We start from the raw sequence: 26315 nt of genomic DNA on the forward strand, positions 1-26315 counted from the left end.
TATTTCTTAAAGGTGAATAACTAAAACAAATTCAATGCTTTTAAAATTGAACTAATTTTCATCTTTTTAAGAATTTTTGAATTATACCTTATCTGCAGCTAAATCCAACTTTCCATTCAGTATTTGAGCCTTTTTTAGGTACCGCTGAACATCCTGAAGATCTCCAAATGAATAAAATTCTTCTGATTGTTTAGCATAACTCTCCAGTTCCTCCACAAACCGTTCACACCGTAACTAATGAAAACAATTTGTTGTTAATATTCTTAAAAGTTAAAACCCTTTGGTGTCAAAAAATTTAAACTTTGTAGGAGTTACTAGAATTATTATTACTATATTTTGTTACTGGTAAAACAAAAAAGGATGATCCAGAAAATGACTGGGATTTAAAATATGCAGAATTTTAAAATTTTAAATTAATGGATTTAAATTCCTCTAACTCACGGATTAGAAGAAGTCAACTCTGTATTATCTATGTAAGAAGTTCTAGCTAATAAAATGAAACAAAATGTTAGACAATGGTGATCTTTAATATGCTGAAGAATTTATGCAAACAAATAATTTATCAGCATTTGAAAAATCTCTTAATAACCAAGAATGGGACTGAAAGAAAATTTCAATTTTTACCTATGCTATTTTTATAAACAACTGAGAAAAACAGAATTTCCTTAATTGTGCTCTGATATCATTTCAATTAGCAATACTAAAGCAAGATATTCCAAGGTTATTTTTCTTGTCCCATGGGCTCTCTTCACAAGAAACATGTAAGGTAAATAAATCCAGATTTAAACACTTAAAACTATAGTGTTCTAATATTAGATAAGTGTGCATGTTTTAATTTAAAAGCCTTATTACATAATTGGTATTGGTAAGGCATTCTAAATTAAATGGCTCTAAAAAATAGCTCAATAAAATATTTCAAAATTTAGGTTATTCAAAATAGATTTTCTATTTTATAGATGATCTAGGCTGATTTCTGTCCTCTTTTCTCTAGTTTCCTGGCAAACTTATTGCTTTGGCCCAGTAGGGGAGGCAAACTGAGAGGAAAAGTTCATCAACAGTATGTATAGCTTGTGGTTGAAAACACAGCATAAATCATTCTGGGCCACTTAGCAATTTTCTAAGAGTCTATTATATTGAAACTTAAACATCTAATATTTACTACTCATGATGTTTTCTGTGGTTTTAAAAAAATTTGATATAGCCTTAATGTAAAACAAAATATAAACTACAGTTTAAAATGAACAGTTTTTTTAAGCCTATGAATTATTCTCCGAACAACATATTTTGCCAATTAACTACATTTGCTATACATATAATAGAAAGACAGCATGGCTTGCTATTAAAGGACATCTGTACTGGCTGGCCTAGAACAAGTCTCTTGATCTTTGGGAAACTTACTCTTTCATCTGTAAAGTGAGACTGTAAATATTAAGTCATTTACTAGAACAGTAGCTATGGAATGCTCACAGCATTTCTGTGTGTCAGTCACTGTGCTGAGCAGTGGATATAAATGGAGAAAGGTAACAACGAAACAGCCCTGCTCTCAAGGAGCTGATGGTCCCATCAGGAGGGAGACTTACAAATACTAACATAATGATCAGATAATTATCCAGTGGAGATGTGGTCAAAGTGAGAGCACAGGAGAGGAGAAGCAGCACTGAGGTCTGCTGAGAAGGCTTCTCAGAAAATGAATAGAGTGTGCTACGCCAACAGGCACGTGTAGGGCAGGGGTGTCCTTGGAGTGATGGGGAGAATGTGGAGGAGACAAAAGCATAGGACAGCAGACACCTAGAAGTTGACAGGGTTACTGAAAAGTCACGAGCAAGGAGTGGGGAGAAGTAGGCAAGGAAGCTGGACAGGGAAATGGGCAAATCACAACCCATCTTATATGGAAGACCACCTCCCACCCTCCACCCCCCAAAAAAGCTGGAGTTATTGAATGTTAGAGTGACAATTCTGGGCACAATGCTTAGGAGAGTGAGCAATTATGAGGTATGAAAGCACATTTCATTAAGGGAGCTTTGATATTCAAACAATTTTAAAACTGAAAATAGTACTATAAACTATATAAGATAAATACTATTTTATTAACTATCACCTATGTACAATATATTCCATTTTTTATGTTACCTTGAAAACCGAGAAATGACTGCATATTGATCAATATACTACTGACTCCTTAATCATCCAATAAGCATTACAAAAGATCCAATATATTACTGTCTCCCACTAACATTTATGAGATTATAACATTATAGAATGAGAAAGCTAAAAGTATGCACTCTGAAATAAAATAATTGACAATGTTATGTAAAAGATAAAATAAAACATTTCCAGAAAATGAAAATAAAATATCTAAGATGCTAACCTTCAGACCTTCTTGATATTGTTCTATTTTCTCTTTAATGATTTTCCTGTGTTCTTCAAAATTTCTCCCATCCTTCCATACCACTGGAAAACACTATTATTTAGCCTAATGTCTGCTGGAGAAAAGTTGACATACTCGATGAGGAAGGCAAGGCAGTTTTGGAATCCACTAATCTCTGTTCTAGTTCAATCATATCAGTTACCTCCACTTTCTGAATGTAAGCCTGAGGGAAAACAAAATTATAGGTGGCATTTTAACGAACAGCTTATGTCACAAAACAGCCTGTGGAAATACACTGCATAACTATGCACAGACTTACTAGAAGTCAACATTTTGGTTCAAAATCAGGGACTACAGCATAGTTTCCTTCTCATCCCTCCAAAACATCTCACTAAAATGACAACAACAAAAAAAGAAAACGCTTAACAACATATGGAAAACCAGGGAGGAGTGCTGTGGGTTCACAGAAGATAGATATGAAGCAGATACTGAGTGATGACTTATTCTTTCAGAATAACATTTTATGGGCACCTGCTATGGGCCTGACATTTTGCCAGGTGCTGGCAATACAGTGTAATGAAAGACAGACATGGGCTCTGCCCTCCCTGAGTTTGCAGTCTAGTTGGGGAGTCTGTTTTACCCAAATAGCCACCAGAACAAATGTAAAACTTCAAGTTTGCAACAGAGACAACTGCTCCAAAGGCACACTGCTCAGAGCATACCATAAGGATGTGAAGTAGTGAGAGGTGGAGGGTAGTTCCCATATCTTGGAGAGGCACAAATAGAAGGAAATGAGGGAATGAAACAAGTGGAGAGGGATGCATGTGGAGGGAACATGGGCCCAATGGCAAGAAGGAGCAAGGGTAAGGGGCTGAGGGTCAGCAGAGCTGCAGCAGAGTGGTAGGGCAGCAGACAGATGGCTTTGTTACATTTATCCCACAACTGAATACTCAAGGACAACCAAAATTTTTTTGTTAGTTCCAGTCCCCTGGTACCAATACTTCTGGACTACCATTCAAGGTAGTAAGAGCTCCTTTGTGTCATGGAATGAAATTCTTGTTTTATGGGTATTGGGCAGGTGGGAATGTGATAACCTAAACATGGATGCACGTTCACTTCACTCTGAATGCCACTTTTCCTCTTTCTCTGAATTGTTTTGACCAAAAGTTTTTTTGTTTTGTTTTGTTTTTTTGTTTTTTTTTTTTTTTTTTTTTGAGCTGGAGTCTCACTCTGTCACCCAGGCTGGAGTGCAGTGGCACGATCTCGGCTGACTGCAGCCTCAGCCTCCCACGTTCAAGCGATTCTCCTGCCTCAGCCTCCCAAGTAGCTGGGATTCAAGCATGTGCTAGGTTTTTGTTGTTTTTTTCGTAGAGACGGGGTTTCACCATGTTGGACAGGCTGATCTCAAACTCCTAATCTCAGGTGATCCGTCCACCTCAGCCTCCCAAAATGCTGGAATTACAGGCGTGAGCCACCACGGTTGACTCTTCCTTTGTATTTTTAAGAAAATATTAAAAATCGGCTGGGCATGGTGGCTCATGCCTGCAACCCATGCCTGTAAACCTAGAGGTCTAGACAGGTGGATCACCTGAGGTCAGGAGTTCAAAACACGGTGAAACCCAGTCTCTACTAAAAATACAAAAAAAAAATTGGCTGGGTATGGTGACAGGTGCCAGTAATCCAGCTACTTAGGCGGCTGAGGCAGGCGAATTGCTTGAATCCAGGAGGTAGTGGTTGCACTGAGCCAAGATCACACCACTGCACTCCAGCCTGGGTGAGAGAATGAGACATGTCTCAAGAAAGAAGGGAAAGGGGAAAGGGAAGGAAAAGGGGAAAGGGAAGGAAAAGGGGAGGGGGAAGGGGAAGGGAAAGGATAAGGGCAAGGGCAAAGAAGGGAAGGGAAGGGAAAGGGAAGAAGGAAAGGGAAGAAAGGGAGAAGGAAGGAAATGATGAAGACCTAACAATGTTGTTGAAGGAGAAAGTTGCTTAGAAATTGTTGGTGACTCACACCTGTAATCCCAGCACTTTGGGAGGCCGAGATGGGTGGATCACAAGGTCAGGAGATGGAGACCATCCTGACTAACACAGTGAAACCCCATCTCTACTAAAAATACAAAAAACTAGCTGGGCGTGGTGGCGGGCGCCTGTAGTCCTAGTTACTCGGGAGGCTGAGGCAAGAGAATGGTGTGAACCCAGGAGGCGGAGCTTGCAGTGAGCAGAGACTGCGCCACTGCACTCCTGCCTAAGCAACAGAGTGAGACTCCATCTCAAAAAACAAAAAAAAGAAAGAAATAAATTGTTCATTGATATATTATTCTAATTAGACTAAATGTTTTTATGTTGTAAATCCAAACCAACAGGATGCAAACTATGGTGGTTTCCACAAGTAACAAAATGTCTAACTGAAAATATATTTTTGATAATTTAATCAGCTTTCTATGTAGTCAAATGACTGGATTTTTATTTCCCCTTACCAATACCAAAGGACTGATTTCTGTACTGAATAAATTCACCTGCTGTTTTGCCCTTGTGGAAATAATCTTTTTTAAATATAGAAATATTTGAAATATCAGGCAATGTTATGTATAGTAGAAATTCACAATAAATAACCCCCAAATTCCTAAATACTTCCAGTAATGGCTAGGAGGATAAATAAATGACACTCTCCATATTCAATATTCATTTTTCCAAAGGAATTTTCCTTTAATGAACAGGAATTTACAACTTAACTCTCCAACTACATTTATAATCATCCATAATCAAAGAATCACTTGCTGTTCCATAATTAATATAAAATATAAAAATGTTTTAAAAAGAATATATATAGGCATGTGTGTATATTTTACACATACACAGTCACATATGAAGGACCTCAATCCAAGTACAAATACTTTTAAAAGGACAGAACTCCCTTAGAGACTGATATGTAAACATTGGTTTTAATGATTTTAACAAATTTTAAGTGAATAATTTTTAAAAATATATATGTAATCACTTTAACTCTTTTTTTATAATTTCCTGTGTATGGAAAGTTTTGAATGATTTTTACGTTTTGCTGGGCGCACTTAAATATTTTAAAATTAGGATCGAGGCAGAGAAAGATGGCTGAATAGAAGCCTCCACTGATCGTTCTCCCCATTGAAATACCAACTTTAATAACTATCTAAACCCAAAAGCACCTTCATGAAAACCAAACATCAAGTGAATGATCAGAGTACCTGGTATAACTTCATATCACTGAAAGAGGCACTGAAGAGGGTGGGAAAGATAGTCTTGAACTGTGGATGCCATCCCTCCCCCAGCCCCCAGCATCAGCTGCGAGGCACTGAGAATCTGTGTTCTCAGGGAGGGAGATGGGACTTTGTGTTGGAACTCGGTGCTGCCAACATGGGCAGACCTCAGCCAATGTCCACGGAGGGACCACTTAGACCAGCCGTAGCCAGAGGGAAATCACCCATTCCAGACGTTACAACCTGAGTTTTGGCAAACCTTGCTGCCATGGGCTAAAGTGCTCTGAGGCCCTAAACAACTTGAAAGGCAGTCTAGACCACAAGAACTGCAACTCCTAGGCAAGTTTTAGTGCTGTGTGGGGTCAGAGCCAGTTGGCTTGGGAAGCACATGACCTAGTGATATAACAGCCACAGCAGCTCAAGAAGTGGTTGTGCCATCCCTCCCTCAACCCCAGGCAGCACAGCTCATGGCTCCAAAGAAGACCCTTTCATTCCACTTGAGGAGAGGAGAGAAAAGAGTAAAGAGGACTTTGCAACTTGGATACCAGCTCAGCCACAGTAGGATAAGGTACTGGGTAGAGTCATGAGGCCCCCATCCCAGGCCCTAGCTCCTGGAAGACACTTTTCTAGACACACATGGGCCAGAAGAAAACCCACTGGCTTGAAGGAAGGGATGCAGTCCTGGCAGAATTCATCACCTGCTGACTAAAGAGCCCTTGGGCACTGAATAATCAGGAGCAGTAGCCAGTTAGGAAACACCCTGGGCTTTGGATGAGACTCTGAGATGTCCTGGCTTCAGGTGTGATCTGGCATATTCACAACTGTAGTGGCTACCAGGAGAGACTCCTTCTGCTTAAGAAAAGCAGAGGGAAGAGTAAAGAGGACTCTGTCTTGCAGTTTAAATACCTTGGACTTGCAGTTCGGCCACAGTGTGGTAGAGTATGAAGTGGGATCTTGGGGTCCCCAATTCCAGGCCTTGGCTGTTAGATGGAATTTCTGGACCTACCTTGGGCCAAAGGGGAGCCCTATTTTGTGAAAGTGGGTCCTAGGTTTAGCAACATGCACCACAACCTGACTCAAGAGCCCTTGGGCCTTAAGTGAACATTGGCTATGGCCTGGCAATACTCCCCAAGGACCTGTGGTGGTGGACATAAGAGTCTCCTCTATTACCAAAAGGGGAGGGAAGAGTGGGAAGGACTTCGTCTCGTGGTCTGATGCCAGTTCAGCTGCAATAGAGTACCACATAGATTCCTAAGGTTTCCCACTCCAGGCCCTGGCTCCCAGGCAGCATCTCAGGGACACTCAGGGCTGGGGCCACTCACTGACCTGAAGGGAAGAACACATGCCTGGATGGCTTTACCATCTGCTAATTGTAGAGCCCTAGTGCCTTGAATGAACACAGGCAGTAGCAAGGCAGAGGTTACCATGGGCCTTAAATGAGAACCAGTGTTGTGCTGGCTTCAGTTCTGATCAAGCACAGTCCTAGTGGTGATGGTCACAAGGGTGTTTGTGTCACCCCTCTCCCAGTTCCAGGCAGGTTAGCAGACACACACATACCCACACACACACACAGAGAGAGAGAGAGAGACAGAGAGACAGAGACAGAGAGAGAGACTGACTCTCTAATTATTTGACAGAAATAAAGGGAAGAGAATAAGCGTCTCTGCCTGGTAATCAACACAAGTCTTCCAGATTTTATCCAAGACCACCAAGGCAGTACCTTTACAAGGCAATGAGATCCACAGTGTCACTGGGCTTGGGGTATCCCTTAATGCAGATACAGAAGAAGTGACCACAAACTTAGATCACAACATTCAAGTCCCTTCAAACACCTGGAAAGTCTTCTCAAGAAGGTTGGGTACAAACAAGCCCAGAATGCTAAGAGTACAATTCCTAACTCTTCAATGCCCAGACACCAATGAACATCCACAAGCATCAAGACCGTCCAAGAAAACATAACCTCATCAAACAACCTAAATAAGGCACCAAAGAGATAAACCCAAAGAGACAGAGATATGTGACATTTCAGACAGGCAATTCAAAATACCCGTTTTCAGGAAACTCTTTGAAATTCAAGATAACTCCGAGAAGGAATTCAGAATCTCATCATATAAATTTAACAAGGAATTTGAAATAATTAAAAATAAGAATAAATTCTGGGGTTGAAAATGCAATTGACATACTGAAGAATGCATCAGACTCTTAACAGCAGAGTTGATCAAACAGAAGAAAGAACTAGTGAGCCTGAAGATAGGTTATCTAAAAATACACAGAGGAGACAAAAGAAAAAAGGATAAAAAAAGAATGAAGTACACCTATAGGATCTGGAAAATAGCCTCAAAAGGGCAAATCTAAGAGTTATTGGCCTTAAAGAAGAGGTAGAGAGAGCGATATAGGTAGAAGCTTATTCAAAAGGATAATAACAGAAAAGTTTCCAAACCTAGAGAAAAATATGAATATTTCTGTACAAGAAGGTTACAGAACACCAAGCAGATTTAACCCAATAAAGACTACCTCAAAGCATTTAATAACCAAACTCCCAAAGGTCAAAAATTAAGAAAGGATCCTAAAAACAGCAAGAGAAAATAACCCACAATGGAGCTCCAACACGTCTGACTGCAGACTTTTCAGTGAGAACCTTACCGGCCAGCAAAGAGTGGCATGACATGTTTAAAGTGCTGAAGGAAAAAGAACTTGTACCCTACAATAGTAAATCTGGTGAAAATATCCTTCAAACATGAAGGGGAAAGAAGAACTTTCCCAAACAAAAGCTGAGGGATTTCATCAACACCAGACCTGTCCTACAGGGAATATTAAAGGGAGTTCTTCAATCTGAAAGCAAAGGACAATAATGGACAATAATAAATCATCTGAAGGTACAAAACTCATGAATTATGGTAAATAAACAGAAAAACATAGACTATTATAACACTGTAATTGTGGCATGTAAACTCTCTCTCTCTCTCTCTCTATATATATATATATGTTAAGTAGAAAGTCAGAAAGATGAACTGGTAAAAAATAACTGCAACAACTTTCCCAGACAGGTAGTACAATAAGATACAAGCAGAAACAACAAAATGTTAAAAAGCAGGGGGCCAAGTCAAAACATAGATTTTTAAATTAATTTTCTTTTTGCTTGCTTATTTGTTTATGCAATCAGTGTTGTCAACAATTTAAAATAATAAATTATAAGATATTATTTGCAAACTTTATGGTAACCTCAAATCAAAAAACATACAACAGACATGCAGAAAATGAAAAGCAGGAAGCTAAAACATACCACCAGAGAAAATCGCCCTCACTAAAAGGAAGACAGAAAGGAGAAAAAGAAGGAAGAGAAGACTGCAAAACAACCAGAAAACAAATGACAAAATGGCAGGAGTATATCCTTACTTATCAATCAAAATTATCAGTAACAACAATAACATCAAATGTAAATGGACTAAACTCTCCAATCAAAAGACAGAGCCTTGCTGAAAGGATAATAAAACAAGACCCAGTGATCTTTCACCTACAAGAAACACACTTCACCTACAAACACACACATAGCCTGACAATAAAGAAATGGAAAAAGATACTCCATGCCAATGAAAACCAAGAGAGACCCGGAATAGCTACACTTATATCAGAAAAAGTAGATTTCAAGATAAAAGCTATTAAAAGAGACAAAGGTCATTCTATAATGACACAGGGGCCAATTCAGCCACAGGATATAACAATTGAAGATATATATGCACCCAACACTGGAGCACCAGGTGTATTAAGCAAATATGATTAGGGCTAAAGAGAGACATAAACCTCAATACAATAATAACTGGAGACTTAAATACCCCATTTCAACATTCATACAAAACATGTCATACAAAAAAAAAATCGTATGCCATATGTCATACAAAAAAAGATCATTCATACAAAAAATCAACAAAGAATCATCAGATTTAATCTCCACCATAGACCAAATGGACCTAACAGATATTTACAGAACATTTCATCCAATGGCTGCAGAATATACATCCTTCTCTGCAGCTTATGGATCATTCTCAAGGATAGACCATATAGTAGATGCCAAAACAAATCTTAAAACATTCAGAAAATTGAAACAATACCAAGCATAGTCTCTGACCACAATGGAATAAAACAAGAAATCAATAACAAGAGGAATTTTGGAAACTACACAAACAGATGGAAATTAAGCAACATGCTCCTGAATGATCAGTGAGTCAATGAAGAAATTAGGAAGGAAATTGAAAAAATTTCTTGGAGGAAGTGATAATGGAAACACAACATAACAAAACCTATGGGATACAGCAAATGCATCACAAAGAGGGAATTTTATCGCTACAAGTGGCTAAATTAAAAGTAGAAAACTTCAAATAAACAACCCACTGATTTAAATAATTCTAAAAGCACAAATCAAACCCAAAATTAGTATAAGAAAATAAATAATAAACATCAGAGCAGAAATAAATGAAATTGAAATAAAGAATACCAAAAAATGAATTGAAAAGTTGGTTTTATGAAAAGCTAAACAATACTGACATACTTTTAGCCAGATGAAGAAAAAGAGAGAGAAGACTCAAATAAATAAAATCGGAGATGAAAAAGAAGACATGACAATCAAAACCACAGAAATTCAAAGGATCATTAGAGGCTACTACAGACAACTACATGCCAATAAATTGGAAAACCTAGAAGAAATGGACAAATTCCTAGACACATACCAACTACCAAGATTGAACCACAAAGAAATACAAAACCTGAACAGACCAACAGATAACAAAATCAAGTAACAAGATCAAATCCATAATAAAAAGTGTACCAACAAGGAAAAGCCCAAGACCTGATGCCTTCACTGCTGAATTCTACCAAACCTTCTACTCAAACTAGTCACAAACAAACAAACAAACAAACAACAACAAAAAAAAAACTAGAGGAGGGGTGCTATGGCTTGGCTGTCTCCTCACCCAAATCTCATCTTGAATTGTAGTTCCCATAATTGCCATGCATCATGGGAGGGACCCAGTGGGAGGTAATTGAATTACGGGGGCAGTTATCCTCAGGCTGTTCTGGTGATAATGAGTGAGTTCTCAAGAGATCTGATGGTTTTATAAGTGGCTTTTCCACCGTGCTTCATTCATTCTTTGCCTTCTTGCTGCCATGTTTGCTTTCCCTTCTGCCATGATTGTAAGTTTTCTGAGGCCTCCCCAGCCTTGCAGAACTGTGAGTCAATTAAATCTCTTTCCTTTATAAATCACCCAGTCTCAGTTATTTCTTTATATCAGCATGAGAACTAATGCAAGGAGGAAATACTTTCAAGCTAATTCTATGAGGCCAGTATTACTCTGACACCAAAACTAGACAAACATACATCAAAAAAAGAGAAAACTTTAAGATAATATCTCTGATGAATATTGATGCAAAAGTCCTTGACAAAATACTAGCAAACTGAATTCAACCACACATTAAAAAGGTCATTCATCACGACCAGGTGGGATTTATCCCAGGGACGCAAGGATGATCCAACATATGCAAATTAATGTGATACATCATATCAACAGAATGAAAGACAAAATTCATATGACCATTTTGATTGATGCTAAAAAAGCATTTTATAAAATTCAGCATTGCTTTATGATAAAAACCCCCAAAAATTGTGCACAGGAGGACACAATAAAAATCACAGGACAGACTCACAGCTAGTATCATACTGAATGGGGAAAAACTGAAAGCCTTTCCTCTAAAATCTGGAACACAACAAGGATGCCAATTTTCACCACTGTGATTCAACACAGTACTGGAAGTCCTAGCTACAGCAATCAGATAAGAGAAAGAAGTAAAAGTCATCCAAATTAGAAAGAAAGAAATCAAAGTATCCTTGTTTGCAGATAATATATTATATTTGAAAAATCCTACAGACTCCACCAAAAAACTATTTAGAACTGATAAACAAATTCGGTAAAGTTGCAGGATACAAAATTACATACAGAAATCAGTAGCATTTACATTTATGTATGCCAAAGGTGGGACAATCTGAAAAAGAAATCAAGAAAGTAATCCCATTTACAATAGCCACAAATAAAATTAAATACCCAGGATCAACCAAAGAAGTGAAAGATCTCTATAGTGAAAATTAAAACACAATGATGAAAGAAATTAAAGACGACACCAAAAAAAGAAAGATATTCCATGTTCATAAATTAGAAGACTACAATATTGTTAAAATGTCCATACTACCCCCAAAGCAATGTCAATGTTAATGACATTCCTCAGAAATAGAAAAAAAATCTTAAAATTTATACGAAACCATAAAAAACTCAGAATAGCCAAAGCTTTCCAGAGCAAAAAGAACAAAACTGGAGGAATCACACTACCTGATTAGAAATTATACTACAGAGCTATAGTAACCAAAATAGCACGGTACTGGCAGAAAAACAGACACACGGACTATTGGAACAGAATGAAGAATACAGAAACAAATTCATATATCTACAGTGAACTCATTTTCGAGAAAAATGCCAAGAACATACCTTGGGATAAGGACAGTCTCTTCAATAAATGGTACTGAGCAAACTGGATATTAATATGCAGAAGAATGAAACTAGACCTCTATATCTCAACATATACAAAAATCAAATCAAAATTGATTGAAGACTTAAATCTAAGACCTTAAACTATGAAACTGCTGCAAGGAAACATTGGAGAAACTTTCCAGGAACTTGGACTGGGCAAATATTTCTTGAGTAATATCCCACAAGCACAGGCAAACAAAGCAAAATTGGACAAATGGGATCACATCCAGTTAAAAAGCTTCTGCATGGCAAAGGAAACAATCAACAACATGAAGAGACAACCCAGAGCATGGAAGAAAATATTTGCAAACTACCCATCTGATGAGGGATTAACAACCAGAACTATACTATTGCAGCACTATACAAGGAGCTCAAACAACTCTATAGAATAATCTGATGGAAAAGTGGGCAAATTATCGGAATAGATATTTCTCAAAAGAAGACATACAAATGGCAAACAGGCATATGGAAAGCTGCTCAACATCACTGATCATCAGAGAAATGCAAATCAAAACTACAATGACATATCATTTCACTCCAGTTAAAATGGCTTTTATCCAAAAGACAGGCAATAATAAAGGCTGCTGAGAATGCAGAGAAAAGGGAACCCTCTTACACTGGTGGTGGGAATGTAAATTAGTACAACCACTATAGAGAACAGTTTGGAGGTTTCCTGAAGAACTAAAACTAAAGCTACCATATGATCCAGCAATCCCACTGCTGGTATATACTCCAACGAAGGGAAATCAGTATATTGAAGAGATATCTGAACTCCCATGTTTCTTGCAGCGCTATTCACAATACCCAAGATTTGGAAGCAGTGTAAGTGTCCATCAACAGATGAATAGAAAAAGAAAATGTGGTACACAATGCAGTACTATTCCGTTACAAAAAAGAATGAGATTCTGTCATTAGCAATAACATGGATGGAACTGAAGGTCATTATGTGAAATAAGCCAGGCACAGAAAGACAAACGTTGCATGTTCTCACTTATTTGTGATAGCTAAAAATTAGAACAATTGAACTAATGGAGGTAGAGAATAGAAGGATGGCTACCAGAGTCTATAAGGGTAGTGGGTGGATGTGGGGGATGGGGTGATGGTTAGTGGGTACAAAAATATATTAATATTTTGAAAGAATGAAAAAGATCTAGTATTTGACAGCAGAATAGGATGACTACAGTCAATAATTTAATTGTACATTTTGAAATAGCTAAAAGTATATAATTGGATTGCTTGAAACACAAAGGATAAATGCTTGAGGTGCCGGATACTCCATTTACCCTGATGTGACTATTATGCATTGTAAGCCTACATCAAAGTATCTCATATTCCCCATAAATATATACACCTACTATGTACCCATGAAAATTAAAAATAAAACAAAATTTAAAAGGATGTTTTGAATAATAGAAAATGAAAAAATACCACAAAAACTTAATGTTATAAGAATGAAAAGTAAACAAGATGAAATGGTAATTAGTTGTTTAACATTATTTTATTTGCCATTAGGTAGACTTCTGTATTAATCCATTTTGTGCTGCTATGAAGGAATGCCTGAGGCTGGGTACATTTATAAAGAAAATAAGATTTTTGGCTGACAGTTCTGCTGGCTGTACAAGAAGCATGGTGCCAGCATCTGCTTCTGGTCAGGGCCTCAGGAAACTTTTACTCATGGCAGAAGGCAAAGGGTAATGTGACACATGGCAAGAGGAGGAGCAGAAGAGAAAGGAGGGGGTGCCAGCCTCTTTTAAATAATCAGATCTCAAGAAAACTAATCTAGCAAGAAGTCACTCATTACCATCAGGAAGGCACCAAGCTGTCCGTGAGGGATCCACCAAAAACCTCCTATTAGGCCCCACCTCCAATACTGGGGATCATGTTTCAACACAAGATGTGGAGGGGACAAGCATTCAAACCATATCAACCTCAAACATAGAAGTAACATGAGAAATGATGAAAGTGAGACTTACCTAATATTTTCAGTGTCATAAATTCTATGTACAAAATATACTTTAACAAACTACCACAGAAAAGCTTAATATAAACAAAATACAGCTTTTATAAAAAATAAAATGTCACTTAAGGCTTAAATATTTGTTGATAAAATAAATGAAGAGTGATTACATAGCTCAGGCTGCCCAGGACAGTCCTGGTTTGTGCCTGTTAGCATGGCAATAATTGTTGCGTGTTCTCAAAAATAACCTGATAGATAATTGCATTAATTGTTCCAATACTTCACCTCTCCAGTATCAATGCCCTGTAGGGTCCTCTCAATCAGACTTGTTTTGGTCAATGAGATGTTAGCTAATGTGACACAAGGAGAGTCTTGAAAGGCACTTGTACAATTGAATTTGCTTGTATGTCTGTACCATGACATGAGAACACACCCAGATGAGCCTGCTCTGGCTTGAGGGATAAGTGGAGCTAAGTCAGCCCGCTGAAGGATAGTAGACTAGTCAACCCAACTGAGTGAGTGACCCAACAGGGTGACCCCATGGAGACCAGAAGAACCAAGCAGGAGCATCTAGCCTAAATTACCAAACTGCAAACTCATGAGCTAAGTATTTTGAAAGTCATTATTACTTTTTATTTATTTTATTATTATTATTATTATTTTTGAGACAGAGTCTTGCTGTGTTGCCAGGCTGGAGTGCAGTGGCACAATCTCGACTCACTGCAACCTCTGCCTCCCAGGTTCAAGCAATTCTCCTGCCTCAGCCTCCCGAGTAGCTGGGACTACAGGTGCAACCCAGCATGCCCAGCTAATTGAAAGTCATTATTATTTTTAATCTGTCTTAACTTTTGGAGTGATTTATTACTCTACATTATTGTGTCAATAATTAATTGATACACACACAATTATGGAGAAGCTATAAGAAATACCTTCATTTCCATTAGTTCTGCTGTATTTGGAGGAGTGCTAAGAGCTTTTTCAGCTATCCTCTCAAATTCATCGCATAATCTGAAACACCAAGCAAAACCAATCTTATATATTTATCGTTAAATGTAATTCCAAAATATATTCCTGTATACTGTTTAAATATTCCATTGCATGAAAAATAAAAACTATAACTTAGCTATATGACATCTAATAATTAAAAGCAAATTTGCATACATTTACTTATTCAGTGCACATTTAATGATCTATTACATTTTCAACTATAATATTGTGACAGTGATACATAAATGAATCAGATAGCATAATGGCCCTCAAGCAACTCACAATACAGTAAGGGAGATAGGACTGTGAACAATCATTTCCAACCTGAGCTTTAAGGGCTCTAACGGAGATTTAGTTGAGATGGCACAAAGAAAGTAGTACAAAGGAAAGGAATGATTAACTATACTTAGTGAGATTGTTTAAAATAGGCCTGTGTGCTCAGAAACTTCCAGTAATATACAAATATTTCCTACTGATTTGGGTTGCTGCCAATATAAATCATGAACTTATTTTGGCATAGAGAAAAAAAAAGTAGCAAGAGCTAAGGGAGTTCAAATGAAAGAAGCAGAACAATTCTTCAATAAGATTGACTGAAAAGTGAAGGAGAGAGGAACAGCATGGGATAATGGGTTAAAGTCTGAGGCTGGGAGATGAAAGAGGGCCTCCAACATGTTTGTAACCTTCAGAGGGAAAATCAACAGGTAAGAAGAGGTTCAAAATAAGGAATATAGAAGAGATGACTGAAGGAGCCCGGTTCAGAGGCATTGAAAGCAATGGGGCTGAGCTCCTAGGCAGAGAGAAAAACTGAATGGTGTGACAGACTCCTGCGCTCTGAGTATGTGGGAGACAGGCTTTCTGGAGGTGAGTCAAACCATGTGGGGGCAAGAAGTAGAAGGCATTCATATCTAATGGCTCCTTTAATAGTCCTGATATGTCCTCTGTCCATCCTAGGGAGTCTGGTGAGAGGCAAGAGGCATAATTAGGAGACAATGGGAAAAAGTAGAACTGGCACAAGCTCAGAGAGCATTAAGAGGCAGGGGAAGTAGCTATGAAATTAAAATAAATATTTCACCCAGCATGAACAGCAATAATGAGAAGACACTTTCACTGTTCTTCCAGTTCTTTTAGAGGAAATGGTGCTTTAAGCTGAAAATATGATCTGGTTCCTAGATAAGGTATTCAAGTCCTAATCCTCTTTCACATGGTGCCTTTATCCCCAGCCTTGCCTTTCACCTCTATTCCCTCATGCTGTCTATGAAATCAATGCAAACCACTCCTAGTTCTTGGAATACACCCTGCCATTTTCGCACCTCACTGCCCTCTACATATTGTCTTCTTTTCCTGGAATTCTTTCACCCACACTGTACACCTGATGGACTCCCACTCATCCTTCAAAATAAAATTCACACGTCAGTTCCTCTTTGCAGCCTTCCCTGATTCTTCCCCTCCCCCAAACTCCATCTTGGGAGGAAATTAATTCTGTCCTCTCTGTTCTACCTTGTGGCTCATTACAGTATTTACTGCATGGTACTGTAATTTACTGGTTTGTATGTCTATTTCTCCATCTACATTGTAACTTCCTTCAGCAGTTTCATTCACATTTAGAGCCTTAGAGCCTAAGTGGCTAGTCTTGTGCCTAACACAAGAGAGGTAAATAAAACTTCCTTCAGGGTTCTTATACAGCTTGAAAGAAATATTTTTAATGATCTATTTTTTTCTCTGATACCATAATCATAAAATATACCCTGATTATTTGGAGTTTTTCACCCATGTAACTGATGCCAGTTGAGAGAGTCCCAGAGCAACATTACACTTTTCTGCTTCTTGTCTTAAATAAACAGGTATTCTGCTTTATACACTAGTATTCTGTGAGTTTACTTAACATGGGTCAGTTTTCCCAAAAATCCCTAGGTTAGTCAGTAAATGAATTTCCAGATAAAAGAAAAAGTTACCATGGCCCTCAAGAGTAATTATAGGAAGATGAAGTTTCAAATGTGATGGTCCCTTAGGACCCATAACAACTACTATGTAAATCTACTTTGAAACCCACTTTGCATATTGATTACACAAATATAGAACTCTGAAGTTAGATAATGTCCACTTCACTTGTGCAAAAGAAATACCAATACATTTTAATACCACCTTAACTCAGACAATTGGGAAGGCACATTTGTGGTGAAAAAAATACTACTAATAATAATCACATTACATCACAAAGTGACACTTAAAGCCAAGTAGAAATAAGTTTAGCATAATCATTCCTTTTGGATCATTTATGGCATTGCTCTAATCCATTATTTTAGTTGAGTGGCAGCTGATTCTATTAAACATCCCCTCCCAAAACATAAAAAATATCAGTATCACATGAATACCTTGTATTTACTTCCTGATGATCTCTGAACATTTTAGCTAGAAGTTTCCCACAAATAATATCTGCTCGCTTCACCAAAGCTCTGATTAATTCCTCACAGTGCATTTCAAACATTCCTAAACGAATAGTCTGCAAAAGATTAAAAGTTTAATCACCATAAGACATAAAACAAACAGATTTTCACATTTTGCCATTCTCATAATTTTTATTTTGTGTGATATAACAAGATTAAGATTTTTAAAAACATAGAATTCAGGGAGGGTTTTCTGAATAATCCATTTGTATTATACAACTATCTTCTGGGTAAATATCCTTGAAAAGTTTATTCTCTTGGAAACCAATTCAATCTCAGGACAATAATAGCAATAACAATTTTGGTGAATTGAATTAGTATATTGCTAAATAAATAGTTTCAAATGCCATAGTTGCTCTGTACAAAAAAATGCATGTTCATGGTAGAAAATTTAGAAAATGTAAAAAGGGACAAAAAAGAAAATTTTAAGTTACTGGTATTCTAAACAAAACCACATTTCAGTGTAATTACCGTATTTTCCACAGGATTTATAAACATTAAGGCAAACATCAAATAGGTTCTTGGAATTGTAGGGACAGGGCAAATTATATAAAATACCTGTCAGAGTTGTGGTCGCAAAGTCTCAGCTACATGAGCACAAGAACTGTATTTTGCCTAGCTTCTTATACCCAGGGCTTACCACAATGCTGGAGACACATCAGAAGCTCCATAAATATTTTTCCTGTTGATGGTAATGTTCTAATTCTTTCACTGTGTTTTAAAAATACACCCTAATAAAACTGGGGAAAAGATACCAGAGAGAGATAACAGTTGTACAAAACTGGAGTTATTTACCTTTATGGATGTGTATTGTATTTCCTCTATTAGTTTCTGGTATCTGCGAATTTCATTTATTATTTTTTCATAACTATGATTTTCTGCAAGGAAGTTATCAACATCTTGCTCAGCTTTTCTGGTAATTAAAAAGTCATACTTGTCATAGAGTCTGAGGTGCTCGGTGGGTGCCACACTCTCTTTCATAATAACTTCCTTGATCTTTTCTTTGTGAGCATCTACAATTTCATTCAGAATTATGGGCTTCAAGGTTGTTGGTTTAGACTTACTTTCCTAAACAAGGGGGTAAAAATAATAGTATCTAAAATATCTTAAAGTAACTTATCATTTATCTTTGTACAAATGCCAATCTTACAATATTTCCTGTCTTTTTATTCACAAGGTTGTTTTAATTGTTTAATCTCTAATCTATAGAAAGAGATCAGACTAATTGCAGCAGTGTTTTAAAATTCAGGGTTCATACGATTTTTTGTTTTCTTTAAGGCTACCTAGTTGTGTTTTGTTTTTCTGTATGGATGAAAGAACAGTCACTTGAAAATATATACAAAATAATATTTAGAATAAAAAAAGAAACTATACATTTTAAGTCTTATTTTAATTGACATCATTATACATATTTATGGAATACAGTGTGATGCTTTGACACATGTATACATTGCATATTGATCAAATCAACGCAATTCGTAAATCCATCACCTCAAACATTTCTCATTTCTCTGTAGTAAAAACATTCAAAATCCTCCCTTCTAGCTATTTTGAGATACATAATGCATTATTGTTAACTACAGTTACCCTAATGTGCAATAGAACACCAGAACTTATTCCTCCCATCTAACTGTAACTTTGTACCCAATTACCAACCTGTCCCCATCTCCCCCATTCCTTGCTACCCTTCCTAGCCTCTGGTAACCACTATTCTACTTTTTTATTTCTAAGAGATTAACTTTTTCAGATTCAACATATAAGTGAGATCATTCAGTTTTTGTCTTTCTGTGTGGTTTATTTCACTTAACATAATGCCCCTCCAGGGTCGTTCATATAATTGCAAATGACAGGACTTCCTTCTTTTTAATAGCTGAATAGTATTCCACTCTGTGTGTGTGTGTGTATATATATATATATATATCACATTTTCTTTATCCATTCATCCACTGATGGACACTTAAGTCAATTCCATATCTCGGTTATTATGACTAGTGCTGTAATAAACATGGGAGTGCAGATACCTCTTCAACATACTGATTTCCTTTCCTTTAGCATATACACCCAACAGCGGGATTGCTGTATCATACGGTACAAAAATTTGTACTACCTGCAATTTTTTGAGGAACCTCCTTACTGTTTTCTATATTGGCTGCAGTAGTTTCCATTCCCACCAACAGTGTGTATGGGTTCCCTCTTCTCTACATCCTTGTCAACACACCATCCTTTGTCTTTTCAAAAATAGCTATTCTAACTAGAATGAGGTGACATCTCATTGTGGTTTCTATTTGTATTTTATCTGATAATTCGAGATGTAGAACAGTTTTTAATATACCTGTTGGCCATCTATTTGTATATCTTCTTATGATAAATGTCTTAGGTTTTCCAACAATAAATAGGAGTATTTGTGGTTTTGCTATTGAGTTTTATATTCTGAATATTAACCTGTCAGACATTGATATAGTTTGAATATATGTCCCCGCCAAATCTCATGTTGAATTGTAATCCCCAGTGTTGCAGGTGGGGCCTGGTGGGAGGTGTCTGGGTCACGGGAGTGGATTCTTCATGGTTTGGTTCTGCCTTTGCCACAGCAAACAAGTTATCATGAGATCTGATCATTTAAAAGTGTGTGGTAACTCTCCACCCCAGTCTCTCTTGCTCCTGCCATGTGAGACACGTGTTCCCTCTTCACCTTTCATCATGTCTGTAAGCTTCCTGAGGCCTCCCCAGAAACAGATGCAAGCACTATGCTTCCATACAGCTTGCAGCATCATAAGCCAATTAAACCTCTTTTCTTGAGACGGAGTCTGGCTCTGTCTCCCACGCTGGAGTGCAGTGGCCGGGATCTCAGCTCACTGCAAACTCCGCCTCCCGGGTTTACACCATTCTCCTGCCTCAGCCTCCCGAGTAGCTGGGACTACAGGCATCTGCCACCTTGCCCAGCTAGTTTTTTGTATTTTTAGTAGAGACAGGGTTTCACTGTGTTAGCCAGGATGGTCTCGATCTCCTGACCTCGTGATCCGCCCGTCTCGGCCTCCCAAAGTGCTGGGATTACAGGCTTGAGCCACTGCGCCCGGCCTAAACCTCTTTTCTGATAAATTATCCAGTCTCAGGTATCTCTTTATAGCAATGCAAGAATTACCTGTCACAGATGTACAGTTTGCAAATTTTTTATCTCATTATGTGTGCTCTTTAGTCATTGCTTCCTTTGTGCAGAAGCTTTTTAGTTTGATGTAATCCCATTTGTCAATTTTTATTTTTGTTGCTTGTGTTTTTGAGGTCTTATCCAAAAAATCCCTGTCCAGATCAATGTTATAAAGCATTTCCCCTATATTTCCTTCTAGTAGTTTCATAGTTTTGGGTGGTACGTTTAGGTCTTTAACCCACTTTGAGGTGATTTTTATATATGGTGAGAGACAGGGGTCTAGTTTGATTTTTCTGTATGTGGATATCCAATTTTTCCAGCACCATTTATTGAAGAGACTATCACTTTCCCAATGTATGCTCTTGGTGCTTTTGACAACAATCAGTTACTGGCTGAACATGGTGGCTCACACTTGTAATCCCAGCACTTTGGGAGACCAAGGCAGGCAGATCACTTGAGCCCAGGAGTTCAAGACCAGTCTGAGCAACACGGTGAAACCCCATCTCCACAAATAACACAAAAAATTTGTGGTAGTGTAAATCTGTAGTCCCAGCTACTCCAAGGGTACTGAGGTGAGAGAATCACCTGAGCCCAGGAGATCAGGGCTGCAGCGAGCCATGACCATGCCACTCCACTCCAACCTGGGCAACAGAGTAAGACCCTGTCTTGAAAAAAAAAGTTATTGTAGAAGTGTGGATTTATTTATAGGTTATGCTGTTCCATTGGTCTATGTGTTTGTTTTTATGCCAGTACTATGATGTTTTGGTTACTACAGCTTTGTAGTGTATATGTGTGTGTGCGTATATATATATTTAAATATGTAAAATTATTTTATTGATACTTTACCATACATTTTTTCAAATTACACCCATTTGAAGTGATCACAGCTAGGGAACAGGTCACCCCATAAGAAATCTATTGACGAAATTCATCATAAAAGCTTTTTCTTGGTTGTTTTGTACATTACATTACATATTTTCTTTTTTAAACTAGCATACAACACAAAGCTAAACTGACTCATAGTTTGCCTACTCCCAATTTTGGGAGAAATATTTCCTTTCTACCAAATCATGTACCCTGTAGGAAAATAAATTCCTACATGCTGACAATTGCCACCCAACTTTCTCTGCAAGGAACCTTCCTTCAAATCCCTCCGTCTCATACACATGAGTTGTCATGCACACAGTGAATTCTATTTTCTTTTTCCTGAAAGCTTAAGCTGTAAATACTGCAATTTTATTTACAGATCTACACATAAACAAAAGTGAAAACAAGAACCACAACAAAAACAAAACAAAACAAAATAACAAAAAAAATTACAAACCAGCTAGAAAATATTCTGGCAGTGTTTACAAATTAGTTGCTACTTTTGTACAAAATTGCTAAATAATAAAAATGTGAGAAAACTACATATCAACTTCAATAAAACAATTGCTATGCACAACCCTGTACATATAAACACACACCTAACACTGCCACGCTAATGTATTGCCCTTTATACATTTTATTTTCTAAGGTTTATGCAGTCATAATTTGCACACTTGTAACTTTCAGCCACATAACATGTGAGCTTTAATAGCAGCAACCGATGGTACCAGGAAACCTGCATACTTAGAACTTAAAGTAATGCAAAAACTGTGGTACTTACTAACTCACTTTGTGTGATCAGATACTAAGTCAAAAAGAAAATGACTAATGCAAGAATACAGTATGAACATCTAATTAATGTACACCAGTTAAGCCCAGCAACTGGAAAAATCTTATACATGAAGAAACTTTTAAGATTTACTAGGATTCCTTTAGTTTTAAAACAATATGGCATTACCTTCCAAAATTTCAACAAAACACACAATAACCTAGCCAGGTGAGTTCGGTCTTTAGACGTTGGAAAAAATCAGCTTTCTGCAGCTGGTAAAGATAATTACACAAAGCTGAAAGTAGAGGCAGCTAACCAGATATGACATAGACATGGGAAATGGGGGAAAAGCTTGACATAAATGGTTTCCCATACAGGAAAAAAAAACACAGTGCATTTCCAGTAGACAACACAAAGCTCCCTCTCCCTCCTCCACCCCAATGCTTCCTCTCAGACCATACCGATGTTTTGTACCAAGTCCAGTGTGTGTGAAGGGAGGAGACCACAGATAGAGGCTGAAGAAGAAAAAGACAGATAGTCTTCACCTTTGTTTTTTTCCCAAACATACACCCATGCATACCCACACAAAGAGTTTAAAGCACTAGTGTCATATGTCTTGACTCCAGAACCACTTTGCATATTGTAGAAATCTACCTGGAATAAACTGGCTGGGACTTTTGTGTTTGGTTTGATTGTTTTTATTTCCTAAGGGATATTTTCAATTCAATTAAACATGTATGAGTCGAGTGCCTACTGTGTGCCTGCCACTGAGTCAGGCACATAGCATTTCAATTTAACTGTTCATTTTGAGGTTTGTTCTTTATCTGACTCCCTTATCCCCACAGTCCTTAGTATCCAAAAAACGGATTGACGATACTATGCTGTGTTCTCAGTGGGAGATGGCCATTGCCTCCTGCCAATGGGAAAGCTATTGTTCAACATAACTGGTAGGATTTGCAGCTGACACAAACCCTACAACATGTGACACCATTCCTGAAGAGTAAAGCGGGAAATCCCCTGGCATTCTTTTGCTCCGTTTTCTACATCCTAGCTTTCCTTGGTCCAACTCATTCCTTCATAGAGGAAGGGGAACACGGTCTAGCCAGAATGATTACAGTCCCTGACACAGTGGGAGCCCCCTGTTCCTGCCAGCTTAAGAAAATGCCACTCACACAATAGGGATGTCTTTCTCCCTAGAGACCTCTCCAGCTGACCCCATCCTGAGAAGTGGTCTCCAAGTGCAGCATTAAGAGAGTCCTTTCCCAGTAATAGGGGTGTGGGAAGCCCAAGGATTAAGGGATCCATGCCTGCTGCTCCTTGGGAGTGTTACATCATTTGACGTGGTTCTCCTTTCCAACGGGTCACTCATGTCAGCAAGCCCCAGGACTGACTTGCTCCAAGCTGGGAGTGGAAGTAAGATGGGACAATGCTTCTTGCAGAGCCTGATAAACCTTAGATCACACAGGTTTAGATGTTCTAATCAGTAGAGGTTCTGTCCCTCTGCTTATGTAATGTGAATTTCTAAAATTTCCTTCAAAGTAAGCAATTAAATTGATATGGTGATGAATACCACAGGAATACATAAATGGCAGCTAAAAAATAAAAAGTCTAAAACAATCCACAAAGAACTAAGTAGGCATTTGCTACAAATCAACTGGAAAGTCACAAATATGCTAGGGATAGGGGAGTGGGCATAGTTTTGGAGACAGAAAATCCACAACAGCTTAGAGTGGCAGAACTCTGAGTCTTCTGTAACTGCAACAAGTATATTTGAAAACAGATTCTTCATCCTAAAGGCTATGGAGGTTTTAAGGGTTTTGAGGAAGTTTTATGTCCCCTACTACTGGGACACAGAGTCCAGAGCTTAAACTGAATTTAAATATTCCTAAGAAGAGCAGAAGTCCATTTCATACTTTTGCATGACTTCACGTTTGCATTTGGTGCAGTTCTATTCCATATTAGCATACCCCAAAGGCATACATTCTGTGGAGAAGGGACAGCTTGAAATGCTATTAAGGAAGATCTTTGTTTATCAGTGGGCCAGGTGGCCAGACCCCATTCTACAGCCCATCTGTAAGGCACAGCAAGCAAATCCATGAAGAAGGAAGGGAGGAAGAAAAAGTTAGTGCGAGAAACACCTGATTGCACATTTTTTCACTTGCTTACTTATCCAGGAGATCATGGAGCCTGGAGCAAAGCAGGGTTTTCCCAAAGGAACCTGCAACTGTGCATTTAGACAAGTTGTTTATTTTTTTAAATTCATTAAAATGTCAGCTTTCTTCAGAAGTCTGTAGTTTACTTCATGATAATTTCTTGGAGGAAGAGGGTAGGAAGGGACCACATTGCATGACAGATGTTCTGGTCCCATGATAAAAAAGTATTGATTTGTAAGAAGGCACATGAAGCATAATCAATCATACCTGAAGTCTTCCACCAGTGGAAGCTTTTCCAAATCATCAGCATCAAAGTGATCACTGATGCCTTCCTCCTCCCCAAGGCTCAGGAGACAGTCCTCTTGCAGCAGGGGAGGCAGTAAGTTCACAAACGGTCCTTCTAGGTTAGAAGGAATTTGGTTCACAGTCTGCTGTAAAAAGTTGGCTGGGGAGGCCAAGGGAGAAAGGTTTGCTATAGAAATTGACCAGTTCCTATGTCCTCAATTGGCTGAATCCAAGTCTTTGGAATTGGGTTTAGAGATATTCCCATTGTGGTCTTGGTTGTTTGTTTTCACTGGATTGTGTGTTTCCATCTCTTCTGGACAAGAGTAAATCTCAATGGGTCCTTGGGTACTTACCAAACATATCTGTAGGCTCTCTATTGAGTCAAGGGCTTCAAGTCTTGTTTCTGGAGGGGCTTTCACAACTTGTAACGGTTTGGTCTTTAAGGCCACTAAGTTTTCAAATATCTTGATACATAACATAAACTTTTGATTATCTGAATCTGTGGTTAATAGTTTGAGGTCCAGGGTGCAGCTCTGGATCAGTTCATCTAAATTTTTCTCTTCCTGACTCAGCTCGGTTGCTTCTTTTGACAGGCCTTGACACTGGACCAACATGCCCTCATCCTCAGACAGACTGCAGCCTACTGCATGTTTTTCTTCTTTTCTTTTTTTTTTTTTTTTCAAGACAGAGTCTTGCTCTGTTGCCAAGCTGGAGTGCAGTGGCATGATCTTGGCTCACTGCAACCTCTACTTCCCGAGTTCAAGCGATTCTCCTGCCTCAACCTCCAGAGCAGCTGGGACTACAGGCACACGCCACCATGCCCAGCTAATTTTTGTCTTTTCAGCAGAGACAGGGTTTCACCATGTTGGCCAGGATGGTCTCGATCTCTTGACTTTGTGATCTGCCCACCTCAGCCTCCCAAAGTGCTGGGATTACAGGCATGAGCCACCACACCTGTTTTTAGACTTCTTAATGAAGGAGACGCTTTGAATGTTGGTGATACCATAAGTCCTTCTCTTTTGAACTTTTAGCACTTTTTCTGCCTTGTTCAAATCCAAGACTCCATGGAGAGACTGGCTCCGGAGCTGAATGAACTTCTTGTTGAGCAGACCAAGGGATGTATCATATGGCGTTTTTCTGAGGGAGATTTTTGGAGTTTTAGGACTATCTGGACTTCATAGAGCAGCTCTTCTTTTGCCTTCAGGGGTTTTGAAACCATCTAATAGGTACTGTGAACACCTTCCCTAGCTCTAGGTTTCACTTTGCCTGCTGCTGTAAAGGCATTTCCGAAACCAGCCTGGCTCAGCAGGGGGAGATGGGAGGTCGGGTAGAGAGGGGACCTGGAGGGCCAAACAGATCAGTGGTGTGGGGGTGAAGGCGGTCACCAATGGGGGAAGTAGGGAGAGAAGAGGAAGGGTGGTGGTGCTGGGCAGATATGAGGGCGCTGGGACTGTCCCAGGCCAGGGAGCCGGTGTGCAGGAGGAAGTGGTTCCCTAACTCTCCAGGATCCCTTCTGCCTCCTGCTTGTAGTCTATTTTGAA

General features: G+C 38.4%; 1 pseudogene; it reads right to left on the bottom strand.

The window, feature by feature from the left end:
* Positions 1-81: 81 nt before the first annotated feature.
* Positions 82-26058, bottom strand: LOC108527808 (transcription factor E2F3-like; annotated as a pseudogene).
* Between the last annotated feature and the right edge of the window lie 257 nt (positions 26059-26315).

Source organism: Rhinopithecus bieti, unplaced genomic scaffold (genome assembly GCF_001698545.2).
Source record: "Rhinopithecus bieti isolate Rb0 unplaced genomic scaffold, ASM169854v2 scaffold_2572, whole genome shotgun sequence".
Taxonomy (NCBI): domain Eukaryota; kingdom Metazoa; phylum Chordata; class Mammalia; order Primates; family Cercopithecidae; genus Rhinopithecus; species Rhinopithecus bieti.